The 16,437-nt window shown below is 40.5% G+C and overlaps 1 protein-coding gene across 1 annotated transcript in view; it reads left to right on the top strand.

The window, feature by feature from the left end:
* Positions 1–2,856: 2,856 nt before the first annotated feature.
* csf1ra (colony stimulating factor 1 receptor, a) overlaps positions 2,857–16,437 on the top strand; it is a 161,230-nt gene continuing 147,649 nt past the window's right edge. The window contains exon 1 of the mRNA XM_039773966.1: positions 2,857–3,225. The gene's annotated coding sequence lies outside the window, so the exon portion shown is untranslated. The remainder of the gene's footprint in view (positions 3,226–16,437) is intronic.

The following is a 16,437-nucleotide window of genomic DNA, read 5'->3' as shown; positions in this document are numbered from 1 at the left end:
GATGCAAGAAAGTCACTTCTAGGTTGCTTTGCTGGCATATAATGTTGGACACCAAAACTTCTTCTTCTTCTTCTTCTTCTTCTTCTTCTTATTATTATTATTATTATTATTATTATTATTATTATTATTATTATTATTATTACTCTTCTATGTGTTTTGCCTATTTTTTACATTTTCTTAGTATGCCTATAGCACTAGCATCTGGACAGAAGCACAGATACACAGACACACTGTTGAAGCAGGCTGACATGGCAGAGGTGCCCTCAGTCCCAATGAAGGCACTTGGAGATTTCACAACAGTCAGCAGAATTAAACTTTATTGTATGGTGCCAACAACTAAAAGCAACTCTTACGTTTATTACAATTCTTATCATTATTCATCCTCATCTGACTCCTCAATATTTCACTCCTCAAGTTCTGCCCCTAATTAATCTACCATTACCTCTCGGCTGGGTGGGTGTCAAACTCTTCGCTGTCCATCATATCTGTCTGCCCCAACCTATGCACCTAAAATCTGGAATAGCCTGCCAATAGGAATTCACCAGGCTAATACAGTGGAGCACTTAAAACACTGCTGAAAACGCCTTACTTTAACATGGCCTTCTCATAACTTCACTGTAATTTAATCCTGATATTCTGTATATACAATTCATTATAATAACTATTCATGGTGGCTCTAAAATCTGCACTAACCCCTACTCTCTCTTCTGTTTCTTTTTCTGGCTTCCTTTTGGTGGTTGCTTTCACCACCACCATCTACTCAAAGCACCGTGATGTTCCAACAGTGATGGATTAAAAGCCAGAAGTCTGTATGACCATCAACATCAAGTGACTTCGTGAGGACCCTAAATACAAAGAGGACTGTTTCATTGATGTTGGTTAGAATGCCCAGAGGGGACTGGGTGGTCTTGTGGCCTGGAACCCCTGCAGATTTTATTTTTTTCTCCGTCTGGAGTTTTTTTTTGCTTTTTCTGTCCTCCCTGGCCATCGGACCTTACTCTTTTTCTAAGTTAACTAATGTTGTCTTATTTTAATTTTTATTTTGTCTTTTATTTTTCTTCATTATGTAAAGCACTTTGAGCTACTTTTTTGTATGAAAATGTGCTATAGAAATAAATGTTCTTGTTGTTGTTACCTGCACCCCCCTTCTTTCCAAGCGCTCACCCGTTATTTACAACCCAAGAGTTTACACCCCGCTCTTTATCAAGGGGCCCATCTCTTCTCAACTGTCCTGCACATCCAGACTTTAACGTGAGAGATAATGGTGGTCTGTGGCTTATACAGGGAAATAAAAAATATATACGAGGTGTGGCAGAAAAGTAATGAGACTGGCAACACTGCAAGTGATCTGGCAACGCTGCGCTGTTGTCCTTGATAGAGCACGTGTATCAGTACCCTCCCATAGCTCAGTGCGAGTTTCAACTCCTTCCGTTAACTACGTGATTTTTGTGACTGCTATTAGCGAAGTTGTGTTTTGGTTGTGCGTCCCGCAAAATGGAACAGCGGAATTTGGAGCAACATTGTGCCATTAAATTTTTTGTTAAGCTTGGACAATCGGCAAGTGTGACGTTTGAAAAGTTAAAACAGGCCTATGGGGAACATTCTTTATCCCGAGCTCAAGTTTTTCGCTGGCACAAATCATTTTTGGAAGGCAGAAAACACTGAGAGGATGAACATCGTTCAGGGAGGACTTCAACTTCGAAAACCAATGAAAACATCGAACGTGTGAACACTCTTGTGAGATCAGACCGTCGTTTAACATTAAGAATGTTGAGTGAACAATTAAATTTGAACAGATTTACCGTTCATCAAATTTTGACCGAACATTTGCACATGCGAAAGGTCTGTGCCAAAATGGTGCCGAAAAACTGCCCTCTCCATAACAGAATTTTTGACCTCAAAAGGCATTCCTGTGGTTCCCCAGCCCCCTTATTCACCTGACCTCAGTCCGTGTGACTTTTTCCTAAACTGAAAAATGTCCTCAAAGGACGTCATTTTGGGACTTTAGAAAACATCCAAAAGAGTGTAACGGACATGCTGAAGACCATACCGGTTGAAGAATTCCAGCGCTGCTACCAACAGTGGGAACAACGTCTCCATCGGTGTGTAGCTGCCCAAGGGAACTACTTTGAAGGGGATAACATTGATGTTTGAAAAAAATAAAAACTTTGGTAAATAAAAAATCAGTCTCATTACTTTTCTGCCACACCTCGTAGGCGTGAACTTTTTAACTCCTAACTCTTACATCTTAATACTTAATAAAATATAGTGTCTGCTTTTCTTATGTGGTTATAATACGTTTCTAATACATAGAATTACCAATTTTAAGAATATAATGTTCTATAATGCATGCCCTTTTCTTAAGGTGGAATGATAGTAAGGTACAGTACCTTCCTAACCTGGATGAGTACCTGCTGTATTCACGTCTGATTATTTAATAGAATAGCTGCAATGAAAAGAGCTTAAATACAGATTGATGTTGGAGCCTGTCCTTGGAAACTCTGAGGTAGTGAAGAGGCGCAAAATGAATTTGGATGTCCACTCTGCGGGAAACTGGAGGAGAATGACAGGGACAGGGTGGTGAAAACCATTTGTAATGCGAGGGTAAATGTGAGAAACAGTAAGGTGAATTGTTGCACCACCTGTACCCATACGCCACTCTGTTAAAGTGTTCTGGGCCCAGCTAAACCTCTATCATGGTGCCCCTTGTCTGACTGCTTGCTGACACGCTACCTTGTCATGATTTGTGAACTTGTGCCAAACCCCCACAGGGCACCTTCCTCTTACGTTGTCATTTTTTTTTTTTTAATGTGTGCTCTCAAAAGCGTTTCTGATGGCTCATTGCCACTGTATGTAAAAGACCACTATATCTTGTCAGTTTGCTGAACAAAAGAGAACTTCATTTAAGCAAGCTTAAAAACATCTTGATCCACCATTGCCATCATGAGGTCTTTCAGGAGCGCCCTCTTCAATGCGCTCATTCACGGGATTTCTTAACGCACTTGAGCCTTTAACGGGTCATATGCATTCCTCGGCATATACTGTCAAACCTCCTTATTTTATTGCTGGTCTTCTCTTGTGTCTGCTCTCGGTTGTTTTTCTTTTCTTGCCTTTCAAGTCTTCACTTTTTTTCACAATTTCGCCATAACAGACAAGAAGCTTTTCCTTCATTCTCACTTATTCAACTACTGAGAACTTCGCGAAGACATCATCGACAGTTTTAAAGTAAGTATCCACCATCTTCTGTAACGCTTGAGTGGCTTTTTGCGTGTGAAGAGTGTGTGTGCGTGAGGGTGTCCTGTGATGGACCGCCGCTGGATTACGCTGTGTGCCCGATAGGCTGGGTAAATCGGTGCCGATTACAAATGGGCAGATGTTAAGGGCGACTGACTGTTCGAATCACAGCGACTGTCACACGTGCAGGATGTGTGAGTGTTTTCCACTAAGCCTGCTGCAGTTCGCTAGGGTGACACATTGCCGACCCTGCTGTCTCCATCAGTTTGTGGCGTTTTCAGAAAAAAGCGGCTGCGCCATGTGTTACCATATTACGACTTTATGTCATGTCTGCCACCTGCGGAATTGGTCAGAGTGAATCAAATTCTGCTGTGGAGTTTCCTGATTCATCGGACACATTATATGTTAAGCTATAGATCAATGTACGGTTAATTCAATTTTAAATGTGTAAGGGAGCGCTGATTACAGTGCGCTGCAAGCACCCACCACACAGCAAACGACCCGAATTGGGACCCGAGAGCAGGGCGACGTTTTATTTCATATACACAGAATTAAACAGCTCATGGTGTTACCTAATATAGTCATATCGCTAATCCTGGATTCGTCTCCTAGATCGTCCGTCACTATGTGGAGTTTGTGCGTCTTCCCTGCTCTTCTTGCGCGTGTTTCCCTGCTTCTCTGATTTCCTCCCACATCCTCACTTGACGAGCATCGAGTCAGTTGGCCTCACAGTTGGCTGCAACAACTCCGGTGTTTATTCGGCTGGCTGCTTATTCTCTGCTGGTATTAATTCGCTTCCAGCCAGCTACTCGTTCACACAGCTTGTGTAAAACTTATCAGCAACACAAAATATTCGGCAACGCGTATATTAATTTGCGCAATAATATTCATCCATTATTTGAAGAAAAAAAAAAAATCTACTTTCCATATTTTGGACCTGAATTCAAATGAGTTACATCGTGTTGGACCACCTTCATATTCCTAGTTGTGTGACAATATGTGATGCCTTGTTCAATTGCAATTGACCGTGTATGTAGGAACATGGGTCAAATTAACTGGCAAAGTTGGCACACTCCCAGTGGGATTTACTGTGTTGTTTAAAGGACACTATAGAAGGGTTAAATGGCGTTGGGTTTCACAGTTTTGAAGAAACAGGTGCCTTTGTTAGGTCATAGTTGTGGTTTGCCCATCCCAACACTGTTGTATGGGTTATAATGACTGGCAAAGCTGGCATACCCCCACATCAGATGAATGGGATTTACATCGGGTGCTGTAAACGGTTAAATGACATGCTCCTCAGTTTTCACAGTTTTGAGAAAACACAGATTACCTTTTAAAATTAGAGTTCAGTTTTTCCCAATCCTCTGTGGATATATGGGTCTAATTTACTCGCAAGCTGGCACATTCCCATCTTAAATTAATGAGTTATTATTATAGTGATATTGAATGGTACAGGAAAGGTTTAAATGTCATTTGTCCACCCTATTGAGAAAATACAAACTCTCTTTAAAATATACAGTGGAGTTTTGCCTTGTCCAATGTGCAAGCTGGCACTTCCCCATATTTTTATTTAATAGGTTATTACTGTAGTGTTGAATGGGTACCATAAAGGATGAAATGCCATTGGGCCAGTTTTCAGAACATGCAGATGTCTTTTTTAAATTGTCATGCGTTTTGTCCAGCCCAAACAGTTACATGTGTCAAATGGACTGGCAAGTTTGGCATACTCCCACATCTAATGAATAGCATTTACTGTGGTGGGCACCACATCTGGTTAAATGGCTTTGGGCCTCCCTAATTTTCACTATTTGAGAAAATGAACGTTGTCTTTTAAAATTACAGTTGAGTTTTGCCTATTCCAATGTGATATTAAATTAATGAGTTATTATTGCAACATTGAATGAGCAATGTAATGAGTTAAATGTCAAGCTAAATTACTTTGTCCTTTGGTAAATTGCTATTGCGTTTCAACCAGCACAAAACCTGTTACATGGGTCATATTGACTGGAAAAGATGATATACTCCCATATCTAATGAACTGGATTTATTGTGATGGCTAATGAACACAATAAAACAATTAAAGGGCATTCACCTAAACCCCCAATCCAAATGTTCACAGTTTAGATAAATTACAGTCATGTTTTACTGAGCTCACTGTGGACATATGGGTCTAATGGCACATTCACGTTTTTAATTAATGGGATTTACTGGGAGGTTTAAGGGGCACTATAAAAGTATTAAATGGTGTTGGGTCACTATAATTTTTGATAAATACAAATGCCTTTGTTTGGTTACTGTGTTACATAGGTCAGATTGACTGGCAAAGCTGGCATACTCCCATATCTAATGAATGGGATTCACAGATGCAGTAAAATGTTAAATGTCATCGGTCAACCAAAATTTAAACAATTTTGAGAAAATACAGATTTCCTTTAAAAAATGACTGTTAAGTTTTGCCCAGTCCAATGTGGATCATGGGTCTAATGTGGTGGCAAACTGGCACAATCCCATATATAAGTTATCATTGTGATGTTGAATAGGCACCGCTAGGTTGAAATGCCATAGAATGCAGATGCCTTTGTTAAAGCGTCATTGTGTTTGTCCACCCCAAAACTGTTACGCAGGTCAGATTAAAGTTGGCATCCTCTCATATCTAATGAATGAGTCAGATTAAAGTTGGCATATTTATTTTTTAGAGTTTTGAGAAAATACATTGCCTTTTTAAAATTACAGTTTGGTGTTTCCTTAGCTCAGTGTGGACACATGAGTCTAATTGACTGGGAAAGCTGGCACATTCCCATTTTTAATTAATGGCATTAACTGGGATGTTAACGGGCACCGTTGGGACACCTTTAATTTTTGAGAAATACAAATGCTTTTGTTAGGTTACACTGTTAGATGGGGCAAATTGAGTGGCAAGGATGGCATACTCGCATATCTAAAGACTATAAACTTCAATTGGAAGTTGCTTTTGGGAACCAAAAACAGTTCCAATATGACATGGCTTTTTGTTTTTAAGAGCGCAGGTACAGATGCAAATGCTAACAATAAAAGTTTATATCAGCATACAGTTCATGTCAGAACAATAAGTAAATAATACATTAACAGATACAAACACATTGCTCTTTGACTATCCAAAATAATACATTTAATGATGTCCTACATGACATGGCATTTGGGGGAATGATTCTTAGAATATTTGGCATTAATCAGTTAAATTAAAATAAAGTTGAATTAAAATCCAAAGAAATATAAGTTTTGTTATGGCAGGATAGTAGTGTATGGTTATATACAGTATGGGTTCATACATGTACTGTATATACAGTATGGGTGTTGTACCGTGTTAGCCATATGCAAGCTTTCAAGGCACCATGTGATCAGATGTAATGTAATGTACTTACGTCTTGTCTGAAGAAGGGGCCTGAGTTGCCTCAAAAGCTTGCATATTGTAATCTTTCTATTTAGCCAATAAAAGTTGTCATTTTGCTTGACTCTCACTACAGTATGTGTTTAATAGGAAGGGACAACAGAGGGAGGTTCTGGCTGGGATAGAGGACACTTATTCCCAGATGCAACTAACAAGGTGATGGATTATGGGAGACAACCATCCAGAATACGTCAGTCCCCCGATACATTAGCGCTCCCGGACCAATACATCCAGCATATGCTCTCAGAGAGTGCTGGGGACTGTAGTCCTGTGGGACAACCCTGCTGGGCATTATGGGTGCCGACCAGGGGGAGCTTTAGAAGAAAAGTATCCCTGTTTCGAGGGACTTCCACCTGACCCAGAATTACCACCATCATGTAATGCTATGACACCGGAAGTAGTCCTGGGTCTGAGATAAAAAGGGTCTGCCTTCAATCAGAGGGGGCGTCAGAATGAGGAGGTGTTGGATAACATTCATTAGGAGGAGTTCATGGAGAGGACAACACAGTATTCTGTTTGTATGTATTGTGATGTACTGAATGAAAGGACAAGAAGCCTGTTGGGCGTACTTTTTGTTTGAACTCATGACTGTTTTACAGTACTTGTGACACCAAGTCCCAAACCCCAGGCTCAATCTAGCAGGGTATACAGTATATATATATATATATATATATATATATATATATATATATATATATATATATGTATTGTAAAAGGCTATATAGCGCCCGACCCGACACAGACCACGCAGAGGCACATGTACAAAAACACACAGGCTTTATTTTTTCTTCAGCTGTGTGCCACACAGTCCAAACACAGTCCCAAAGTACAAAACAAAGCACAAAAACAAACCACAATTCTCCACCACTCCTCCCAGGCAAGCTTCGTCTCCTTCCTCCCAACTCTGGCTCACCAAGTGGTGGTGGCTGGGCCCTTTTATAGCCCACCCGGAAGCGTTCCAGGTGATTAACCACCTGGTCCCGATTGCACCTCCGGGTGGGGCTGAAAGCTCGTCCAGCCAGGCTGTGGGAAGCAGGCAGCTCCCCCTAGCGGCCACGCCGGGCTCCAACCAAGCTGTGGAGGATTCCATCTCCCACGGAGCCCTGCGGGCGGTTGGGGAGTCACCGTTGGCCAGGGAGGCTGCCACCAAGCGTCCCGGGGGAGGTATTGGACTGCCCATGGCGGCTCCCCTGGAACATAAGTAGCAGGGGCGTCCCTGCCGGGCATGGGACCCGGCTGTCCTTCACAGTATATATATATATGTAAATATGTGTGTGTGTGTTTAGCCTATTAGTCATTATTATATGTTATGTAATATATTACTATTATGTTATTAGTGTGTGTTTAGTGTATTTTAGTGTGTTTGCAGCATATTAGTTATTATTATATGTTACATAATATATTATGTATTATACTGTATAATATATAATATGCTATTATTGTTATATGTTATTAGTGCGTGTTTAGCATATTTTAGTGTGTATTCAGATTCAGTCATTATCCAACCCGCTATATCATAACTACAGGGTCACGGGGGTTTGCTTGAGCCAATCCCAGCCAACACAGGGCGGAAGGCAGGAACAAATCCCTGGCAGGGCGCCAGCCCACCACAGGGCACACACACCCACACACTAATTTAGGATTGCCAATGCACCTAACCTGCATGTCCTTGGACTGTGGGAGGAAAACCGGAGTACTCGGAGGAAACTCACACAGACATGGGGAGAACATGCAAACTCCATGCAGGGAGGACCCGGGAAGCGAACCGTACTGCGACACAGTAGCACTACCCACTGCGCCACTAGGCTGCCTGTATTCAGATTATTAATTATTATTATATGTAATATTATACAGTATATTACGTTATTAGTGTGTGTTTAGCATATTTTAGCACCTTTACATGGTTCTTTAACACTGAGAGCACATAACGTTGAGTAATTATATTAATTAGATTTCATTAAATGCCCCTGCTGTGTCTAGGTGGGTAGCTGGTAGTGTACAAGCTGAGCTTTGCATTTTGTGCTGGTAAGTCAATAACTGTTTCCAGGAACTTCATCAAAGGAAGGTGGTAATGGCGTCCCAAATTGCTTACCAAACAGCTGATGGCATCCTTTATCAGAATGCAACTGCTATCAGGCATCTTCCAAGAAATTTAAAGTTTCTGTTTTATGGAGTTTCACACAAAATGTTCACAATTCTTAAGTGACCAGACTTGCACAGTGAGATATTTGTGATCTACTGTAGGACAATAGGTTCATTTTTCCCAAGATCCAGCTACAGATGATGACATACTAAAAACTCTTATCTGATTCTTTGATTTGTCAACATCCCATGACCGTTACGTTTCCAGAGGAGTGTTGCAGAGATCTGTTGATGAACTTTGGCTCAGCTACTATAACATTTATCCAGACACATTAGCCGCTCTCTTCCTTTCTCTTGCACATTTATAAAAAAAGACTGAATTAGCATAAGTCACCCTAATTCAGGGTGGGTGTTCAAAAGAAATATAATGATTTACTTTATGATGTAGAAGTACATCATAAACAAGTAGAGTTGTGTCATATATTTGAAATATTATCATGTTTGAAATAAATGCTAAAAGTTTAAAAATGCTGGATTGTAATAGAAATGTATCATTTTTCACCCACTGATAGAGGTCTATGGGGGGGCTAGATAGCTATATTGGATCAAAAATTAAAATCATATTCATAATCATTGACCTTGAAATAATCTAAAATGATACCCCACATGCTTATGGTTGAAAGTTGTCATCTTTCATTTTCTGAGAGTTGCTCCTAGAGGGCTAGGACCACCAGTAAAGAACTGAATATCAAAAACATAGATAGATAGATAGATAGATAGATAGATAGATAGATAGATAGATAGATAGATAGATAGATAGATAGATAGATAGATAGATAGATGTGAAAGGCACTATTAGATAGATAGATAGATAGATAGATAGATAGATAGATAGATAGATAGATAGATAGATAGATAGATAGATAGATAGATAGATAATGTGAAAGGCACTATATAATAGATAGATAGATAGATAGATAGATAGATAGATAGATAGATAGATAGATAGATAGATAGATAGATAGATTATTAACCCCCAAGGGGAAATTCACATGCTCCAGCAGCAGCATACTGATAAAAAGAATATTAATTAAATAGTGATGACAATGCAGTGCAAATTAAAAAATGCAAGGTGGAGAGTGCAAGGCAGGTATACAACAACAACAACAACATTTACTTATATAGCACATTTTCATACAAACAGTAGCTCAAAGTGCTTTACATAATAAAGAATAGAAAAATAAAAGACACAATAAGAAAACAAAATAAGTCAACATTAATTAACATAGAATAAGAGTAAGGTCCAATGGCCAGGGGACAGAAAAAACAAAAAAAACTCCAGACGGCTGGAGAAAAAAATAAAATCTGCAGGGATTCCAGACCATGAGACCGCCCAGACCCCTCTGTATAACAGACAATAACTTTGAATAATGTTAACGTTTAAAACCCCCGGGTGGAATTGAAGAGTGGCATAGTGTGGGGGTGGAACGATCTCCTCAGTCTGTCAGTGGAGCAGGATGGTGACAGCAAGTCTGTCACTGAAGCTGCTCCTCTGTCTGGAGATGATCCTGTTCAGTGGATGCAGTGGATTCTCCATGACTGACAGGAGTCTGCTCAGCGCCCGTCGCTCTGCCAAGGATGTCAAACTGTTCAGCTCCATGCCTACAATACAGCCTGCCTTCCTCACCAGTTTGTCCAGACGTGAGGCGTCCCTATTCTTTATGCTGCTTCTCCAGCACACCACCACATAGAAAAGGGCGCTCGCCACAACCGTCTGGTAGAATATCTGCAGCAACTTACTGCAGATGTTGAAGTACGCCAGCCTTCTAAGGAAGTATAGTCGACTCTGTCCTCTCTTGCACAGACCATCATTATTGGCAGTCCAGTCCAATTTATCATCCAGCTGCACTCCCAGGTATTTACAGGTCTGTACCCTCTGCACAGTCACCTCTGATGATCACGGGGTCCATGAGGGGCCTGGGCCTCCTAAAATCCACCACCAGCTCCTTGGCTTTGCTGGCGCTCAATTGTAGGTGGTTTGTGTCACACCATTTAACAAAGTCCTTTATTAGGTTCCTATACTCCTCCTCTTGCCCACTCCTGATGCAGCCCACGATAGCAGTGTTGTCAGCGAACTTTTGCACGTGGCAGGACTCCGAGTTGTATTGGAAGTCTGATGTACAGTATATTGGCTCAATAGGACCAGAGAAAGTACAGTCCCCTGCGGTGCTCCTGTGCTGCTGACCACAATGTTAGACCTGCAGTTCCCGAGATGCACATACTGAGGTCTGTCTGAAAGATAGTCCACGATCCATGCCACCAGGTATAAATCTACTTTCATCTCATGATATTTGTGATCAGAAATCTTGAAATAGCATAACATGACACTCAACTAGGCTATATTACCAATATCTATCTTTTCAAAGATTTATGAAAAGCAGTGACTTTGACCCCTCATTTCCCATTAGGGCAAGAACCCCTGGGGCCGGTTGATGTGGCCTACACAAATTCATGTCCTTTTGATCATTTTTGCTGAAGACACTTATACTTGTACTCTTTACCATAATATGGGCCAAAATTGGCCTAAAAATAAGGAGTTGTTCAGTTCTAGAGTGCCAAATATAGTGAGAAACCCCAAAAAGCTTGACATCTTGCATAACAAGACATCAGGACGAGTCAAGAGGCGCCAGAACAAAAAACGGAAGCGATTTCCAAGCGTTGAGAAGTAATTCTTGTGAACACAAAACTGCTTCCCCTGTCCAGGATGGGTTACTGACTCGAGCTTAATCTCTTATTTAAATTAAGTGAAAATGAAAATGAATGAATGAACATTTTATGAGATTTATGCATATCTAAATGTGAGCTCGATTTTTAAATGTGTATATGTGTGAACATTTTAAATGCATATTTATATGTTGAAAACCAAGTTAAATGACTTTTCTCTAAGCATAAATACGCAAATTCGCTATATATACTTTGATATAATTATATTTTTCTGTGTACATTACATTTGTTATGTCTCCACTATATATATATATATAAAGATTTCCATCAATCCATCCATTATCCAAGCTGCTATATCCTAACTACAGGGTCACAGGAGTCTGCTGGAGCCAATCCCAGCCAACACAGGGCGCAAGGCAGGAAACAAACCCCGGGCAGGGCACCAGTCCACCACAGGGCACACACACACACACACACACCAAGCACACACACTAGGTACAATTTAGGATATAAAGATTTGTGCGTGTTAATGTATACATATATTTTTATGTAACACAACATTACATTACATTGTGCCTTCTTTCACAATGACTTTTAAAACACTCCACAAGATCGAATGTGTGTGAAAATATATAAATATATTGACTGACGTAGATGAGCAAATGAATGTTTGTGCACATGTAAATAAGTTATGCTGAAAGGTGTTGAAACCCTTCCAGTTTCATGCTATACCATAAACAGACAACCAGGAAATGTTGGCCTTCTCACTTTTCTTAGTTTAGTTTCACTTTTTAAAAAAGAAAACTAAAAAAAAAAACAAGAGCAAGGAAAACAAATGTAAGACTTAGCATTTTTGTAGAACAAAATAACAACAATTAAATCACTTAGTGTTTAGTTGCACAGCCGTTGGAATGGATAACCGCCCTTAAGTTGACATTTTCAATTACTGATGACTAGTTTAGGACACGGGGGCTCCGGTTTCCTCCCACAGTCCAAAGACATGCAGGTTAGGTGCATTGGCGATTCTAAATTGTCCCTAGTGTGTGTATGTGTGTGCCCTGTGGTGGGCTGGCGCCCTGCCCGGGGTTTGTTTCCTGCCTTGCGCCATGTGTTGGCTGGGATTGGCTCCAGCAGACCCCCATGACCCTGTAGTTAGGATATAGCGGGTTGGATAATGGATGGATGGATAGTTTAGGACAGCCCAGCATTATGTCTTAACCCATTTCCCCATTCCCTGGGGCTTTTGGGTTTTTGTTTAAGATTATTATGCAGCAGTTGGACCGACACCTTTGACAAATCTCCAGTTTTACAACACTTGGCCACATGTCATGTTTTAAAAATGCTTATATAGTCTTCAGATTTCATGATCTGTACAAGGCCTCAAATTGACCCCACAGCATAATGGAGTCTCTACTGTGGTTGCAGTTTCAATATTGTTCTTTACTTTGAGGGTCTTGTCTGCTGGTTTCCATTTCTGCAGTGTTCCAACTCATAAACACTTTTATATTCAGGAATTTCCCTCATTTTTTTTTGTCATGGCCCAAGTTCCCCTGGGTGGAGTTATTTATTGCAGTTTTTAATTCAATATCATTTACTGATCCCCGAGAGTAATTTGCCTTTTTGCATGTCAGAGCACAGGGTCAGCCATTGTACAGTTCTCCTTGGAGTAATTTTCAGACAGAGTAGGATCCCTTCTGGCAATAACAGGATTTGAACCGTGATCCTTCCGGATACAAGCGCAGATCCTTAGCTTCAGAGCCACCACTCTTTTGGAGTGACAAGCATCATCTCTCACCAGTTCTCCACCATTGCAAACTTCCCAGCGTTATTTCTCTGCCCGATTTGAAGCTGTAGTCTCCTAGCCAGTATTTAACCCCACGAGTTGAGTCAAATCTCATAACAAATTAGAATCATACTTAGTCTTTGTAATCGTAATCATCAACATCATCACCAATTTAACAGACGTTTTCTGGGTTAACCCAGCTTAGCCAGTTGTTCTTAAATCTTTTTCCTCCAGTTTCTGTAGTCCATGATATCCTTTGGGGTGAGACCAGTTCTTTTCATATCTTCTGACACCATCTCCGACCATGGCCTAATTGTTGTCCTCGTGATCTCTTCCTCCAACTTGGTGCACCTCTGTACGCAATCATCATTACATTTACATTTACAGTGGAACCTCTAGATATGATCACCTCTGTATACGAGAAATTCAAGATAAGAGGAAAGTATGAGCGAATAATTCGGATCCAAATACGAGCATTGGCTTGCGTAACGAGCCAGGCTGTGGTTATGCGTGACGCGTTTCCCGATCCGCCTCGACTCGGGGATTCACCCAAGCTGACGCTGCCAGCCCGTCAGCTCACTCAGTGTCAGTGTTCCTTGTTCTCCCGTAGCGTGAGGATCTACGCGTTTGTGCGCTTGTGATTTCATTGTTTTGCTGTAGCAGTTCGCTGTATAAGCGAATCCGAAAATACGGAGAATAGGAGATGATTGCCCTCAAGAGGAGAGAGTGAGAGAGAGAGAGAGAGAGATGCGCGTGCGAGCGAGCGAGTGAGAGATAAGGAGAGAGAGAAAAGAGAGAGAGAGAGTTAAGGAGAGAGAGAGAGAGAGACAGCGTGCTTGCGAGCGAGACAGATAAGGAGAGAGAGAGAGAGAGACGCGTGCGCGAGCGAGAGAGATAAGGAGAGAGAGAGATGCGCACGAGAGAGAAGAACCATTAGCTCAGTTATGCTCACATGACGCTCAGAAGACAAAGTGTATCCATACTACTTGTATTGCAAGACATCGCTCGTTTTATCAAGTCAAAATTAATTTAAAAATTTAGCTCGTCTTGCAAAACACTCGTAAACCAAGTTACTTGCAAACCAAGGTTCCACTTGTATATATTATTTATCAGTGTTATTTGTTAGGAAAATTAATTTTTATGTTGATATTTTTGGGGGTGCGGAATGGATTAACTGGATTTCTATTATTTTCAATGGGGAAATTTGTTCTAGGTACGAGAAATTCGCTATACAAGCTCAGTGCTGGAACGAATTAAACTCGTATCTCGAGGTTCCACTGTACTTATTTAGCAGACACCTTTATCCAAGATGACTTCCAACATTTATGATACAATTGGTTGCATTTTGTTTGGCTTCCCATTTGGAACACAGGCAGGTCAACTGACTTGCTCATTAATAACAGTAATAACAATACATTTTAATTATATAGCGCCTTTCCCATGCTCATTGTCAGTAGTCGGGATTTGAACGCACAACCGCAGGGTTTGAAGTCCAAAGCCTTAATCACCACATCACACTGCCTCCTGTCATCCTCTACCTTTCACATTCCACATTTGCTTCTTCTCATCAGAAACACCTATCACCATCACGGAAAGTCTTTCTTTTAATCTAACTTTGTCTCATGCACCCTTTTCATCAGCCATGACTCTCTCCCATAGCGCATTCTACCATACTACCTCACACAGCTTTCATTAATTTTACCCTGCAATGCCAGAAGTCAGAATGGCGGTCAGCTCCTTGAACTTCTTCCATGCATCTGTCAACCTGGCTATCAGTCCTGTGCTTGCATCTCTGTCTGCACTTAATGTGTCACCTAAGTAGTGTGTTGGTGATTTTTAATAAATATGCAGACCTTTCTGAAAACATTTCCTCACTTTGTTATTATGGGTTACTACATGAAGATTGATGGGCAAAAATTGCAAATGTATCCATTTAAAATGAAATCTACAACACAATTTTAGAGCAGGCCTGACTTCATCTTTCTGCCACCTACAAGCCTGTTCGTGACAGCAGCAGCTCTCTGTCATCCAAGAGAAAGTTTTCATAATGTAATGTAATCTAATAAATTGTGCAGAAAGTGAAGGAGACAGGATACTTCATAAACTTATCCTGCTCAGCTGCAACGATCCCAACCAACCGAGGGAAAGTCACTTCCTGTATTATCTACAAAAGCTAACATTTTCTCTGCAAGAAATAGTTGCAAAATTTGGCAAGAATCCATTAATGCTGTCTTGAAATAAACTTGCAGACTTCTGTTTAACTTATCTAGGGGAACTAACTCATACGGGGTGCTCTCTTCACATTGTTCTCTTTGTTGGTTACCTGGTGTATGAATTTGTGTGCGATGTGAAAAGAAGAGTTGATTGATTGATGTTATGCAGTCCGTTAAATAATTATCAATGTCAATGTCAAATTTATTTATATAGCACATTTAAAACAACATAGGAATCCTGTTGCCAAAGTGCTTTACAATAAAAGAATTAAAGAAAAACATACAATTAACATCCATCCATCCATCCATTTTCTAACCCGCTGAATCCGAATACAGGGTCACGGGGTACAATTAACATGAATAACATAAATAGAAATAAAATAAATGAACATAAATAAAATAAATAATAAATAGAAGTAATGTTACATAATCACAATGAGGAAACATCAGTATTACTGAAGGTCACGGAATGCAAGTGAATAGAAATGAGTCTCTAATCTCGTTTTGAACAGTTCAGTTGTAGACGACTCCTTTATGTGATGAGGTAAAGAGTTCCACAGACGAGGAGCAGCAGCTGTAAAAGTCCTGTCTGTCCCCCTTAGTTTGACACTCAGTACGAGGGACAACAAGAGACAACTGACCAGAAGATCTAAGCACTCTAGATGGCTGGTGTAAAACACACAATTCAGATAAATAGGCAGGAGCGAGCCCATGTAAATATTTAAAAACTAGCAATAAGATTTTAAAATCAATTCAAAACCTGACAGGCAGCCAGTGTAAAGGAGCTAATATTGGAGAAACAGAGTCAGACTTTCTTTCCCCAACCAGAAAGCGAGCAGCAGCATTTTGGACCAACTGTAACCTGCGTATCAGAGATCTGCTAATCCCAGAATACAGCGAGTTGCAGTAATCAAGGCAAGAAAAGATAAAAGCACGAGTGGCTTTCTCAAGATCCCTAGAAGATAAAAAAAGGC

The sequence above is a fragment of the Polypterus senegalus genome, chromosome 13 (genome assembly GCF_016835505.1).
Source record: "Polypterus senegalus isolate Bchr_013 chromosome 13, ASM1683550v1, whole genome shotgun sequence".
Taxonomy (NCBI): domain Eukaryota; kingdom Metazoa; phylum Chordata; class Cladistia; order Polypteriformes; family Polypteridae; genus Polypterus; species Polypterus senegalus.
The sequence above is the reverse complement of the archived record's forward strand: the minus strand, read 5'-3'. Positions and strand labels throughout refer to the sequence as shown.